Here is a 14,810-nt window from a genome sequence, read left to right as displayed (position 1 = left end):
CCTTAGCAACAAACGAGTACAGCTATACTGGTTTCTTCCTTTATGAAATGTGAAAGAAGAGAGATCAATAGACTTACCGGTGTCTTCTGTTTGTCCCTCGATCCGGTCTCCCTTCTCTTTGGGTGTTCACAGCTACTTGCCTTCTTGCTTATCCAGCTACAACTTCCTGCAAGATCACAAGAGAACAGCTACTTGCGACAAGAGAATAGCTACTTGCGACAAGAGAAGAACACTATACAAAGACAGATATTCACATTCATAACTAGTTTAGGATTAGAAATAAACCAAATACACTAATACATTCATACATCAAAACACATCAGCATATAGGAGGAACCAAGATAGCTTTATTGATGAATAACAAGGTTCAGGAAGAGATACAACCCAGAGGGCTCCAATCCAGCATCTCCTTCCCAGCAAATGGAATTCCTATCTTCATCCCCTTCAAAGCATTAAGCACCCAATGATTCTAGTCTCAAACCAACAACAATTCTTTGCAATAACAAAATTCCAGCCTCCATATCTCATGGAGGAGAGATCCATATATAGATGTTTGGAGAGAGGATGAGTCAGCTTGAGATCTGACTAGTGTCCTCTCCCTCTGTCAGTTCTTGATTCCACTTGGAGGTTCTTGCTTCCACTTGGAGATTTGAAACCTATTACTCATCACCAGTCGAATTCCCTGAGGCAAGTGTCATTTTGGAAGCTTCCTGGGTTTTGACACCTTGAGAAATGAACCTGCCACTTGTCCATTCTCATTCAGCGCAGGTAGCTAGTGTTCCAATTGACATTCAACGCAGGTAGCCAGTGTTGGCTTTGACATTCAGCGCAAACAGCTAGTGTAGCCACTGAAATGATCCTGAATTGACTTGTTTTTGAGCAGTTTCAGGTGGAGAGCTTTTGTGAATTGTTGTGGTTTGTTAGCCTTGTTCCTCTAGGGGTAGGAACAACATGTTTAGGGACTTTGGATCCCTTAGATTATGGACATTTCATGCTCAATACTGTAAGGCACAAAAATGTCTATAACAATTGGGCTTTATTAATGACTTCTTCCTCGGTTTTCAAGGATAAATTGGCCACATCCTTAGATATTTCAAATGTGAGGGTTCTTAGGAATATGTCAAATAGGAATTTGTCTTCAAATTGGGTTTTTCATAGGCCACAATGTTTTTTCCATTCATGGAGATGATCTAAGATGTGAGTAGCAGTTGTTTTTTTGAAGCTGGTGAGAAGTTCCAGACCCAAATCATGGTGGATCAAGATCTAGAAAAAGGTGAGGAAATGAGTATATAATGTGTAGGTTTTAACACTGTACAAAAATTACTCACATATGAATTTTGAAACACAGAAAATAAATAATGCAAGATAATAACACATAAAACACATATACATAGAGATTTTCCCCTAGATCCCAAAACTGGGACTACCAGCTTGATTTTTCATTATTTCTTTCAATGTTAAAATACATATTCATACATGCCAAAGCATCCAATACCATGGACCAAAAACCATCGCGTCCAATACCATGGACCGAAAACCATCGCGTCCAATAAACATGTGCGAAAATCATGCACAAAACCATAGGTGGGTCCGCCCAACCTAACATAGGGTCCAAAACCAAAATTTTTCGGGGCGCTACCCTGGACCCCATAAAGCGGGTTACAGGTGCCCCTCAAACACCCTATTAACTATGGAAAGAATATAACACAACTCAACATTCTCCCACTTGTTGTTTTCTTTCCACAGGGGGCCATAAGAGAGCTTAGTCATTTTTCCAGCCCTGAAATGCCCATTGTCTATCTACACCAAGAGAACTTCTCAGAGCTCACAGATTTTGTCAATGCATTTGCAATATTCATCAACGTGTCTACCTTTACCAACAACACATTTTTGTCTTCTATCATATCCCTCACAAAGTGATACTAAACATCAATGTGCTTTGTCTTTGAATGATATGCGGGGTTATTTGCCAAGAAAATTGCACTCTGGTTGTCACAGTTTACCTTATAGCTTCATGTACTAACCCCATACTTTAACACAATATCTACAACCAAACTCCTTCCTTGCTTGCATGAGTGGCTGCCATGTATTCTACCTATGTAGTTGACAGTGCCACTATAGATTGTTTCTTAATCATCCAAACGACTACACCTCCAAATAGGTTAAACACATACCCACTTGTAGATCTTCTCTGATCCCAATCTCCAGCCCAGTCTGCATCAAAAAATCCATGAATATCCAACACTCTGTCCAATCCTGGTCTTCCTGGGTAGCACAAACCATAATCACTAATGCCACGCAAATTCCTGAAAACCCGCTTCACTGCTGTCCAATGCTCCTTCCCTGGTTTTGACATAAACCTACTCAATACTCCCACTGCATGTGTAATGTCTAGTCTAGTACAAACCATTGCATACATCAGGCTACTGACTGCACTTGCATATGGAACACGGGACATGTCCTCTTCCTCTTCTTGTGTCTTGGGACACTGTTTAGCAGATAACCTCACACCTACAGGAATAGGAACCTTCATCGATTTACTATCTTTCATATTAAGCCTTTGCAATATTGTCTCGACATACTTCCTCTGGTGTAACCAGAGCTTCCTCTTTACCCAATCTCTTTTAATTTCCATGCCCAAAATATAGTTTGCAGCACCAAGATCTTTCATGTCGAATTTGGAGGACAATTGGGTCTTCTAATCCTGGATAACTTCTTTGTCATTTCCAACCAACAACATATCATCCACATACAAGACTAGATAAATAACACAGTCACCAATTAATTTAAAATACACACAGTGATCTTCTTTTCTTCTGGTGAAGCCAAGTCCCCGTATAAATGTATCAAATTTATGATACCGCATCTTTGGTGATTGTTTTAACCCATATAGAGACTTCTTTAACTTACATACCAATTCTTTCTTACCCTTCACCGCAAAGCCTTCAGGTTGCTTCATGTAGATCTCCTCTTCCAGATCCCTGTGAAGAAATGTTTTCTTCACATCCATCTATTCTACCTCAAAATAAAAAGCAGCAGCAATAGATAAAATTAATCTAATAGAGGTTACCTTGGCAACAGGAGAAAAAATATCACCAAAATCAATTCCTGGCACCTGGGAGTAACCTTTTGCTACCAACCGAGCTTTGTATTTATCCACTTTTCCTTTTGCATTTGTCTTCTTTTTGAACACTCATTTGCTTCCAATGGGTTTCCTTCTAGCCAGCAACTCCACCAGATCCCAAGCCTCATTTTTATGCAAAGATGCCATTTCATCAACCATGGCCTCTTTCTAGAGTTTTCCATCCTCTGAATCCATTACTTCCTTCACAGTTCTGGGATCATCATCAATAATAGACAAAGAAAAGTTTGAATAGAAAGCAGATGGACTATACCTATCTAGCTGCCTTCTTTCTCGAACTGATCTTCTCATAGCCGAAGTTTGTGGCTCTTCATCTTCTGATTCCTTCTCTGCTATAGAGTCTGATTCTTCCTCCTTTTGCTCAAAATCTATCTTCTCAGGTTCCTTTGGTTGGACTTCATGTTTAATAACATCTTTCAGCTCTCTGAACACCACATCTTGGTTGTACACAACCTTCCTTGTTACTGGGTTCCAAAGCTTATAACCCTTTAAAACATCCTTATACCCAATAAATATGCACTTTTCAAATTTACTATCCAACTTGGTTCATTTCTCCTTTGGAAAATGTACATATGCATCACATCCAAATACCCTCAGATGTGAAAGAGAGGGTTTCTTACCAGTCCATACCTCTTGTGGAGTCCTATCCTCCAACGCTGATGAAGGTGACCTGTTGACCAGGTAACATGCAGTATCCACCGCCTCTGCCCAGAATTCCTGTCCTAACCCATCACCACTGGGCATGCTTCTTGCCCTTTCCATCAATGTCTTGTTCATTCTTTCTGCAACTCCATTTTGTTGAGGTGTATATGGAGTAGTCTTTTGCCATGCTATACCACACTTCTTATATAATTCTTCAAATTCCTTGCTGTAAAACTCTCCACCATTATCTGTCCTCAACACCTTTATCTTCTTCTCTGTCTGATTTTCCACAAGAGCCTTAAATTCTTTAAACATGTCAAAGACTTCAGATTTCTTCTTAAGGAAATATATCCATGTATTCCTTGAAAATTCATCTATAAATGATACATAGTACACAGACTTACCCAGTGACGGAAACTTCACAGGTCCAAACACATCACTATGCACAAGCTCTAATATATGTTTCGCCCTCTTACCACCGGAGGGGAAACTCACTCGATTTTGCTTCCCGTATACACAATTTTCACATAAATCAAAATCCAGAGAGCTATTACTCATACCTTATACCATACCTTTACCATGAAGTATTCGAAGACACTTATCTCCAATATGTCCAAGCCTTTGATGCCACAACATGGTCTTTTCTCCAAAGACCACTAGATTTTCTGCTCCACTTTTAGGAACCACAGAACTATTGCACCTATCAACAACTATGCTACCTTGCATCTTGTACAGAGTTCCAATCTGAACTCCCCACATCAATACCAGTGCTCCCCAAACCATCTTGTAGGTATCCTTCTCGAACATTGTTTTTACACCTACATCATCTAGCTTGCTTACTGAAATTAGATTTCTAGCCAATGCAGGAATATGTAGAACACCCGGAAGTGTTATAAATCTTCCACCTTGCAACTTCAACTTTACCTTTCCATGACCAATGATTTTAGCCTTCCTGTCATCCCCCAAGAAGACATCACCACCATCATATTTCTCATACTCATAGAACCACTCTCTATGGGGAGTGAAGTGAAAGGATGCACCTGAGTCAATCAACCATGCCTCATGATCTATATGTGTACTTGAAGAGGCCAAGTACACATCCCCACATTCATCTGAGGCGAATTTCACCTCTACAGAAGGAGCCTCATCAAATCTCTTTCCTTTGTTAGGAGCTTTAGATTTATAGTCCCTTTTGAAGTGGCCTTCCTTTTCGCATTTCCAGCACCACCTTTACAAGTTTTCCTAGAGATTTAGATCTCCCACTCGATCACTTATTTTGTTTATGTTCTAGGACCATCCTCATATAGACAAGGCATCACCATTTTGGCTCTCGATATTTTTCCATCTCATCTCCTCTGTCAGCAAGGCTGAGACTATTTCATCAAACTACAAGGCAGTTTGCATTGCTACCTATTGCAATAACCAAACTATCCCACGAATCTGGTAGAGAACACAACAAACTGATGCACTTATCTTCATCTAAAATTTTAATTTCAACAGATGGTAACTGACTTACCATAGTATTAAATGTGTTCATATGCTCTATCACCGAGTCTCCATCTTTCATCCTCATGTTATATAGCTTTTTCTGTAGGAACAGTTTATTCACCAGAGACTTAGATTGGTACAAAGTCCCTAACTTGTCTCACAAAGCCTTTGTTGTAGCTTCCCCTGATACATTCAGCAATACTGAATCTGAGACACACAATCGTATTGTGCTCCTTCCCTTCCGATCCAACTTCTTCCATTCTTCATCGGACACTCCGATTGGTTTAGTACCCGGATCCACCATGATCCACTGATCTTTATCCACCAACAGATCCTCCATCTTGAGTTTCCACAACTCAAAACTCTGACCATTAAATTTCTCGATCTCTATCTTTCCACTGCTTTCCATCTTCTTTCACCACCAGAATCAATCTCGCAGATCTCCCACTGAACAAGGTCTAGCACAGGCTCGAGCGAAACCCCTCAGCAACAAAGGCATCCCTTTGAAGCCAAATATTCTATGATACCAAATGTAGGTTTTAACCCTATACAGAAATTACCTGCATACGAATTCTGAAACACAGAAAATAGACAATGCGAGATCATAACACATAAAACACATATACACAGAGATTTTCCCCTGGATCCCAAAACCAGGACTACCAGCTTGATTTTTCATTATTTCTTTCAATGTTGCAATACATATTTATACATGCCGAAGCATCCAATACCATGGACCGAAAACCATCGCGTCCAATAACATGGACTGAAAGCCATCGCATCCAATACCATGGACCGAAAACCATCACATCCAATAAACATGTGCGAAAATAATGCACAAAACCATAGGTGGGTCTGCCCAACCTAACATAGGGTCCAAAACCAAAATTTTCTGGTGCGCTCTCCCGGACCCCATAAAGTGGGGTTACAGGTGCCCCTCAAACCCCCTATTAACTATGTGGAAAGAATATAACACAACCCAACATAATGAGCTAAATTTCTTGTGTGACACAAAGTGTTGGTCCACATACCATTTTATGGCGGGCCCAATTATTGTGATTTCAAATAGTCGTAATCTAATAGTATCTTTTGTGATACTATTAGATGAACACCATAGATGAAATGTTGTGACATGGTTTCCTAGTTCTTCACCTAATTTTCCCTCAAATTTTGGAATGTACAAAGGGATCTTGGTGGGCATAGATGGCTAATTGTTGCCATGGGTGATCAGGTCATTGGTTAGCTTGCTTAAATCTAGTAATTTGAACGAAGCTAAGAACGAGATCTGAGAATTGCCTACCATTGTAAAATGATTCTAGACAACTTTGTACAATAAATTCCTCTATGGGGATGTCCCAAGAGAATTACCTTGATGGGTATCTTGGGGACTGTTTGGAGGAGAGTTGTGTGTGCTCACAAAGGGGGTAGCATGTGGGGATCCTTCTAGAGTTGTGAAGGGTGTACTTTTTCGAAGAGTTCTGAGTAGAGATACACCAATAAAGGAAGACCCAATAATGGTAGATGAGTGACATCCTCTCTACCTAAATGGAGGGATTCATGGCACACCTCTCGGTAATGTGCGGAGGTTTGAAAAATGTCTATATCGACAAAGATCCATGGGTTCCCCTATTGTGCTGATTTGGAGTGCATGCTAGTTTGTGTATTGTGAGGGAAGGATATGAATATCAATGCAATTGGATCACATACATAAAACAAAGTGAAAATATAAATGGTTTATTTTCCTTTAATTTAAACTTTGTGATCAAGAAAACAAGAAAAGGGTTTTTGTTTGTTGCATATGATAAAAAAATCATATGTAGACTTTATCGCCTTGTCCACTTTGAAAGTAATTGGGCCTTGTGAAGATATCTTTTGATGGGTCCTAGGCCAACGTCTCAAAATAACTGGTGACGCCTTCCAGCAACCGATGAATCAACCAAGGTAATGGTAATGAGGCTCACGTGTTGTCTGTACTATGACCTATAGGAAAGGATGAACTTGATGTGGTCACAAAGAAACTTCATCACACGTGAGAATTCGAGTCTTTAAATTTTTGGTAGTTAGTTACCAATACCAAGCAATAGATGGGTCAAGTAGCCCCAAGACTACCGCAAGTACTGGACCTAAGAGGAACCCCCTTTGAATCAGGTCTCTGCCATGCTCGAGTATTCTTTTCCGTGGGATGATTGAATAATTTCAAGCTCCCTAAAAAGTCAACAACTATGCTTGAATGGTGTGACATGACCATGATAGCTTATGGGATGCCTACACCCAATAGTCCTAACTTGAACTATAAATTTTTTGGTCGCTGATTTGGGGAAATTTAATTGGCTCAATTAATAGTTGTTTTTAAGGAGTCTTAATTCACTTATGGAGTTATTTTTTAAGCCAAAATATACTTATGTACCCAAATCTCCAAAAAATAGATGACCCTTGAGTATAAAGTGTATGAAGGCTTAGTGTGTAATGGAAGTGAACATACAAAGTGTTATAAGATGTGGATATGAGATTATCCTTTTCTATATCCTTGTAATTACGCTAAGTGTTGATTATTTGCATGGAAAAAGTAAATTTACTTGTGAATTATGGGCCACTTACTTTTTTCCTATTAAACTATGTGGAGTTTAATAAGGGAGATGGAAATTCAAATGTTTTTGAGAAGGTTTTCACATGGAATCCCAAGTTTGTCTAAGGGACACAAGGGAAGAAAATACTAATTACTTTATCTAGTAACATTTTCTCCTAGTCCCTAAAATGTTTTCCTTTGGTTAGTAGTAATATTTTTGGGTCGTGGGCCACTTACTTCTTTACTAATTAAGCTATGCGATTTGCAGAAAATTTAAGAAAAATAATTTAAAAAAAATATGTGGAATTTGGCCACTTGCTTTTCTCCCTAATTAAGCTATGTGGGTAGTCGCAAATGAAAAATGAAAAATACTCTAATTTATTCACCAATTAAGCTTAGTAAAGCAACCAGGGGTATTAAATACAGGGGTGAAGTCAATTCACTAAAGGATACCAATCACTTGAGAAAAAAGGAAAATACAAGGTTGTTGTTTCCTTTCTATTGACCACGCATGTTTTTCACACACAGATGCGTGCTTGCATCTGTCATATACAAAGGTGCACAGGAGAGAGAAAACACAAAAACTTCATGTCTGCGAGCTCAGAACACATCCTCAAGGTCTCTAAAAAATATAGAGAGGTGTTGGCTTGAGGGGGCTTGGACCCAGGTTCATAGTTAGCTGCACTAACCAAGAAAACCCTACACTACCAGCCCTTTTGACAACAATCTGTGTAGCGCAGGCTGCAATCTCACCCATGGTAGTATTGGGGGATCCTAGAATTGTTAGAACAGGGTCCCCCAGGGTTAAATTTTGTAAAAGTTTTGTTAATATTGTAAAGTATCTGCATTTTGATGAGCGAAGAGCATAGGTCAACAGGAGTCAAAGGGTCTTAGGAAGGTCAAATCCCCTTAGTTTTTAATAGTTAAGATGTTTTGGTGACCAACCCATGGTTCATAGACCATGGTATTGTAATGAAGTATAATATAAAAAGGTGTCATAAAAGAGCCATAAGGAGATAGAAAAAGAGCATAGATAGGCATGTTTGGGTATGTATTTTCTATTATGTACTTAGACGAAGGGGAAGGATCCTTCATCTATGTGCGTGGAGACATTAGTAAGTCTGCAGATGAGAGCACTCCTCCAGCTATGTTCATAGAGTTGGAAGAGTCTGTAATAGAAGATCTAAGAACAATAAAGGTTGTTTTGAATAATTATTTGTGTATCTGTGTCTCATTGTTTATCTCTCGATTTACTCTATGTTTTGATCTGTTGAATGAAATTAATCATGAAAGCTACTTAATAGATGCTTAAAGTAAGTAGATCTGATTATTTACATAATATTGTGAATATTTAGTGCAATCAGTGAAGGGTTTAAATATGTTAGCTGTTCGTTTTTGTAGATTTCGGGTTTTAAGCGTCAGGGTTCACAAAGGTTAGATAAAGCCCTAAGTTTAACAAAAACACATCACATAGTCCTTTAAATACAAAAACCTAGTTCTAAGATCCCCCAATACTACCTCAAGTGAGACTTCAACATGTGCTACATGGGTTGTTGCTGAAAGGGCCGATAGTGTAGGGTTTTTCTTGTTAACACAACTAACTCTAAACCTAGGTTGAAGCCCCCTCAAGCCAACAAATGGCTCCATTTTTTAGACAGAGATATATTTGAGGAACTTGTGATGTTGCTTAAGTGGATACCAACTAAAAAGGAGATTGAAAAGTGGATAGATCAAAATTTGTACAAGTTTGAGGCCCAAGAGAATAGGAATCTCCATCTTTTGAAAGAAGAGTGGTTGAACAGATACCTGTATACATAAGAACAAGAAATTTTATTTTTCCCTTTTGCATGTGAATTGTATGAATGGTTGTTGAAATTAGCATATGGTCAAGGTACTTGGTAGTTGCATAACCCTATCATGTCAACTCTAGAGTAGTGACGCATCTGGAAGGTTATGAAAAAAAGATTGTGAGGTTTTCTGTTTATTGGATCGATAGTATTTTGGGTGGATTCATTAATGAATTCACGATTGACACATCTGTCTGTTATAGCGAAGTTGACTGCCAATTTTTCAAAGGACCAAGAGGTAAGTATCTGAAATCTTTGAAAGCTTGGATTAGGATGCTATTGTGTGAGAAACTATTTATGCCATTGGATTAATGTTTAGATGAGACTTAACGAGAGCTATGTGAAGTGGTAAACCATTCAGAAAAGATCCAGATTCAAGTGAAGAATACAGTACTTTGTTGGGATCATCTTATAGCCATGACGAAAGTGATAATATGAAGACGCCTCAAGGTGCATCGCAGGTGGTATATTATAGTATTGTGGATACCACATCCATCCACTTCAACTCTACCACCACCTCCACCTCACACACCTACATATCCACCTCCAACGTTGCCTTCTCTAGTCAGCCTGGTGAACGCTATGAAGATGCCTATATTCAAGGGTCTAGGGACTGAAGATACTGAACAATTCTGGTTTGTAGCAAATTCTATGTGGAAGTCACAATAGATAACAGATTATGATTCGAAGAAAGTGCAGATGGTCACAACACTACAAGATAGGGCACTAAGCTAGTATATTAAGTATAGTATAGATCATCCAGATATGACGTTGAAAGACACAAAAGATGTGTTGAATAATGAATTCAAGAAGCCTAAGGTCACAAGCTCAGTCTATAACTTAGGTCAAATAAATCAAGAAGAGGGTAAATGAATATGCATGGGATTTTATTCAAATGTATTAATGTCTATGACAATAGGATAATCTGTATATCTCAAATGAAAAACATAAGGATTGGTATATTTATTCTTTGTTACCTCACTTGAGATTTTGATTGTTACAAAAAAAAATTGGAATGCACGAAGAAGCACTAGAAATTTTTATGAAGTTGGAGGCTTTTCATATTCAGGATAGAAAACTCACAGTGCAGCTGATTCAATCATAGTTGGATAGTCTACATATGGAGTTGTAGAGTCTCAAAAAGGGATAGGAGGTCCAAAATGAGACCCGCCTAGACCTATGGGGTGTAAAGTGAAAAGGCCATGGTCATGACAAGGATCATTGCTCGGTGCATTAGAACTATCTAATTGGTGGAGGCCTTGTCCCCATGAAGCTGGAAAATGTCGTTGGTACGAGCACTGGTGTAGTGCCATGGTGTGATATATGCTATATCATGGGAAAACACACGATATACAATTACCACTTGTTACAGAAGTTTGTGCAGTCTCCCCAACAACTGTTTTGGAACTTTTGTAAGTTTGTAGGCCATGATGAGTGCAACTGCCAAAGCTGTGAGTTAATGATGGACAAAAATATTACATGTAGAGTACAGGCTGAGACACGTCCTTAACAATATGAAGGTGCACCTACAACATGTGGAGGATTCCAGGGATGAGGAAGAGGAGGAGGAGGAGGAGGAGATGGAATAGGGTGGACAGATCATTTGTTACAATTGTGGGGAACCAGGCCACTTTGCTCAAGAATTTCAGAACCTAACACACCCCTCTTTTCAATATTGTTGATAATTTTATCATGTTATGGAATATTTTCCCACACTCATCGTGAGGATGCAAGAAAAGAATAACCAACAACCTACTCAGAATATCTAGATGATGAGATCAGTACCACATGCAGATGGGTCTAGTGTTAATATCATCACATGAAGTGGTATAGTTAGCGTGGAAGAAAAAGGGAAACAACCAGAAGAAAGTATATGGTTGCCCAAGGCTACTAACAAGGATGCTAGATTTGATCTACATAGGGTAAAGGAAAATTTTATGGAATTGAAAAAGAGCTTTGCAGATTCAGGAGTGTCCACATCATAAACTCAAGGTGCATGAATAGAGAAGTCTGAAGAAGTCAAAGTTGTGTAGGAAACAAATCCTTCATTGTTAACATCTTTCGTATAGACTTGCATGATTCTCTTAAGGGACCAAAATGTAGTAGAGGGACTGCAAGAGTTGATAGACAACTACGCTAGAAAGGGTAAGCCACTACCTCAGTAGTGCATAGTGCAGAAAGTGGACAAGGGTAAGAAACTAATTGGGTGAGAGATGAGATTGATTGCATAGATTGGAGAATTTGAAATGGACCAATGATCCTACATTTGGGATCTAATGAGAATGCATTGCCTAAACAAGCCTAGGAAAGAATGAGAAAGTTTGCACTATAATGGTTCCAAATTGATCTAAGATTTTTTACTTACAGATGCATTAGAATTACATATAATAGAGTTAATTAACCATGGAACTTAAAAGCATTTAAAAAATTCAGAAATAATCAAAATAACTCAAAAAACATGACATGATGATTTGATTACGAAGTTAGTCCAATTTGGACTATGTCTTCGGGCTGTGCTCAATAGTGGGGAGGCCTTCCTCCAATTAGTGGCATAAAAGAGATAAAAATACAAGCAACAAGAAATTAAAACCCTTATACCTCCAAGCTAAAAGATGAGCAAAGAATGGAGAGCCCAACTTTAGAACAGATAGTACCACTGAACTACTGGTGAAAAATAGTGCAAAAACACCTATCCAAACTCCCAATTTGGATAGTCAAGCCTTCTACAACCTCTCAGAACCTCCTTGTTGCTCAAGGCGAGGTTTGGTCTACTGCTAGAGTCAAGTTCTGCTGCATGCGTGTGCTTTTGAACTATATACTAACTCTCCCTACCTTTTCCTGACATAACAGTTATATATATAAGCATGGAAGCAACCCTCCAAACCAGGGAAGTTTTAATATAATAACGAAATTTAGGCAGGTGGGATTAGGTCGAAAGGTTATATGGAAATAACCTTGTAACAATAGTGAAATTTTGTTTAAACAAAGAATACCCATTAACCGCGCTTAAGGCCTGGCAGCATATCTATTGGCACTTTTAACTATTAGAGGACAATCGAAAGGAAATACAACAAACACTTCTGAGATATATGGACCCAACGACTTATAGAACATAATATATAATATATCAAATTTGGCTTCTCCTCGAAAACAACAATCAGCGTGGAACCTATCGGTGTATCAACCCAACTTCAGTGCTCTACGATATGGTAGATCCATTGAGATTTATAAACCACAACATATAACATATCGGGTCCATATCCTCCATGCAAATCACGATCAACGTGGGCCAAGATGTCACTCCATGCTATCACTCCTCTCCCACGAACTGCAATTGCGATATATATCACATAGCAACTGGACTCTGTTGGGGCCGATTCGTACACTTGTTCCACCTCTGACTTGCGATATGTGATATTGCAATCATAGTCGAAACCCTATTGAGACTGATTCTTAAGTTGATATGCAATATGTGGGACCTAATGAAAACCTGCCACATGGTGCTCCCTCATTCACTGAGACATTTTCCATGTCATCTTCTCTTGTTGTTGGGAGCAGGATCCCACAAGGGAAGTTTTGGGGCTTAAAGCCCATATTTTGGTTAAAAGTTGTAAATCCGATGTAAAGACTCTGCATTTTATGGGCATAGAGCACATAACTTGTAAATGTGTCATAGGGTTGTCCACCCTTAATTTTGTAATGTAATGTTGGCTATAGAGATCTACCCATGGTCCACAGACCATGGGATTGTATAAATTGAGCAAGGCCATAAGTTGTAAAACATTCAAGTGATGGAAATTTAAGGATGAAGAGTTGAGTTGTATTTGAAGTGTAAAGTCAAGTCTTTTAGTCGTGTTAGGTTCCTATACCAATAGGTGTCATTTTTCATGAATGACATGTATGAAATCTAATATGTTCATACCTTTGGCTGGTTGCAAAGGTTTTCCATATTCACAAGAAATAAAAAAGTTAAAAAAATTAAAGAGGGTATGCCCTAAAAGAAACATCAAAGGGCAAGAAGAATGAAATGGTCAAGAAAATGAGAGAAATGAACCCGAAACAAAGGACCATGAAAGTGTGTAAGTGCAAAAAGCCACTACTGTTCTATTTTTGCAAAAATCTGATGATGGACAACTTGTTCATTTATGCCACCATGGGTGGATGGCCAAACAGTTTAATCTTGGTTAGTCTAGGTTTAAATTTACTTGTCATTAGAGATAGAGAAACAATACCTATCCAAACTATTCAATATTGGCAGATAACCAAAGTTAATACCCCTCAAAACATCAAAAAACATTGATTTAATTGACGGGCCCCGCAGCATAGCCCTCCGCCAACTCCATTCACCGCCAACCGTTGGATCTAGCCCTCCTCATCCAACGGCCCAGATTGATATCGCAACCCCTCCATCGCCTGTATGTTACCGCCCAAGGAGCCAGCTATATTTCTGTCGTACCAGGGACGCGTGGCACCCTCCCGCAATGATTGATGCCCCTCGTCCGATACCACCTTAGCCGATAAAGAGGTGCGGGCCAATACCGCTTACCACCCCTGCTAATGTCATCGCCACGTCATTTGTGACGTCATTGCCATTTCATCACCATGTCACCCCGCTACACGACAAAATACTTCGTCATGCTGATGTCATCTGACCGAAAAGCGCCAAAAGCCTGCGAAAGTCAATTTTTTGTTAAAAAGACACGAAAACGTCATTTTCACTCATTTTCACTTATTTTTCTCTGCAAAACTATTGCATGTGGTTTAGGTCCAAAGCATCTACTCAACCATATAGTTCGCCACCCAGCTAAATCAAGTCCACAGTCCTGTCCTCTAGCTCGTCCCACAGCCTGCAATCCACACAGTGCGCTATTAAAGACAGGTATTTACCTTAATTTGGTTTCCAAACCCTGTGAATTTTAGTTTTCTCTGCAAAATTTTCCAAAGAAGCCAAATTCTAGTTGAATTCACCGCACTGCCTTCAAATAAGTGCACCAGAACCACTGCTCTTTTACACATTTTTACCGAAAACCCTTCAAATTTCGTTTTTCTCTGTAGATTTCACCCAGTGAGCTAAATTCAAATCGAATTTGGTCTGCAATTCCCAAAGAATAGACCCAGAACTGTT

Source organism: Pinus tabuliformis, chromosome 4_2 (assembly GCF_031772625.1).
Source record: "Pinus tabuliformis cultivar Carrire ecotype Pingquan chromosome 4_2, CPIR1, whole genome shotgun sequence".
NCBI classification, from domain to species: Eukaryota; Viridiplantae; Streptophyta; class Pinopsida; order Pinales; family Pinaceae; genus Pinus; species Pinus tabuliformis.
Note: the sequence above shows the minus strand (reverse complement) of the source record.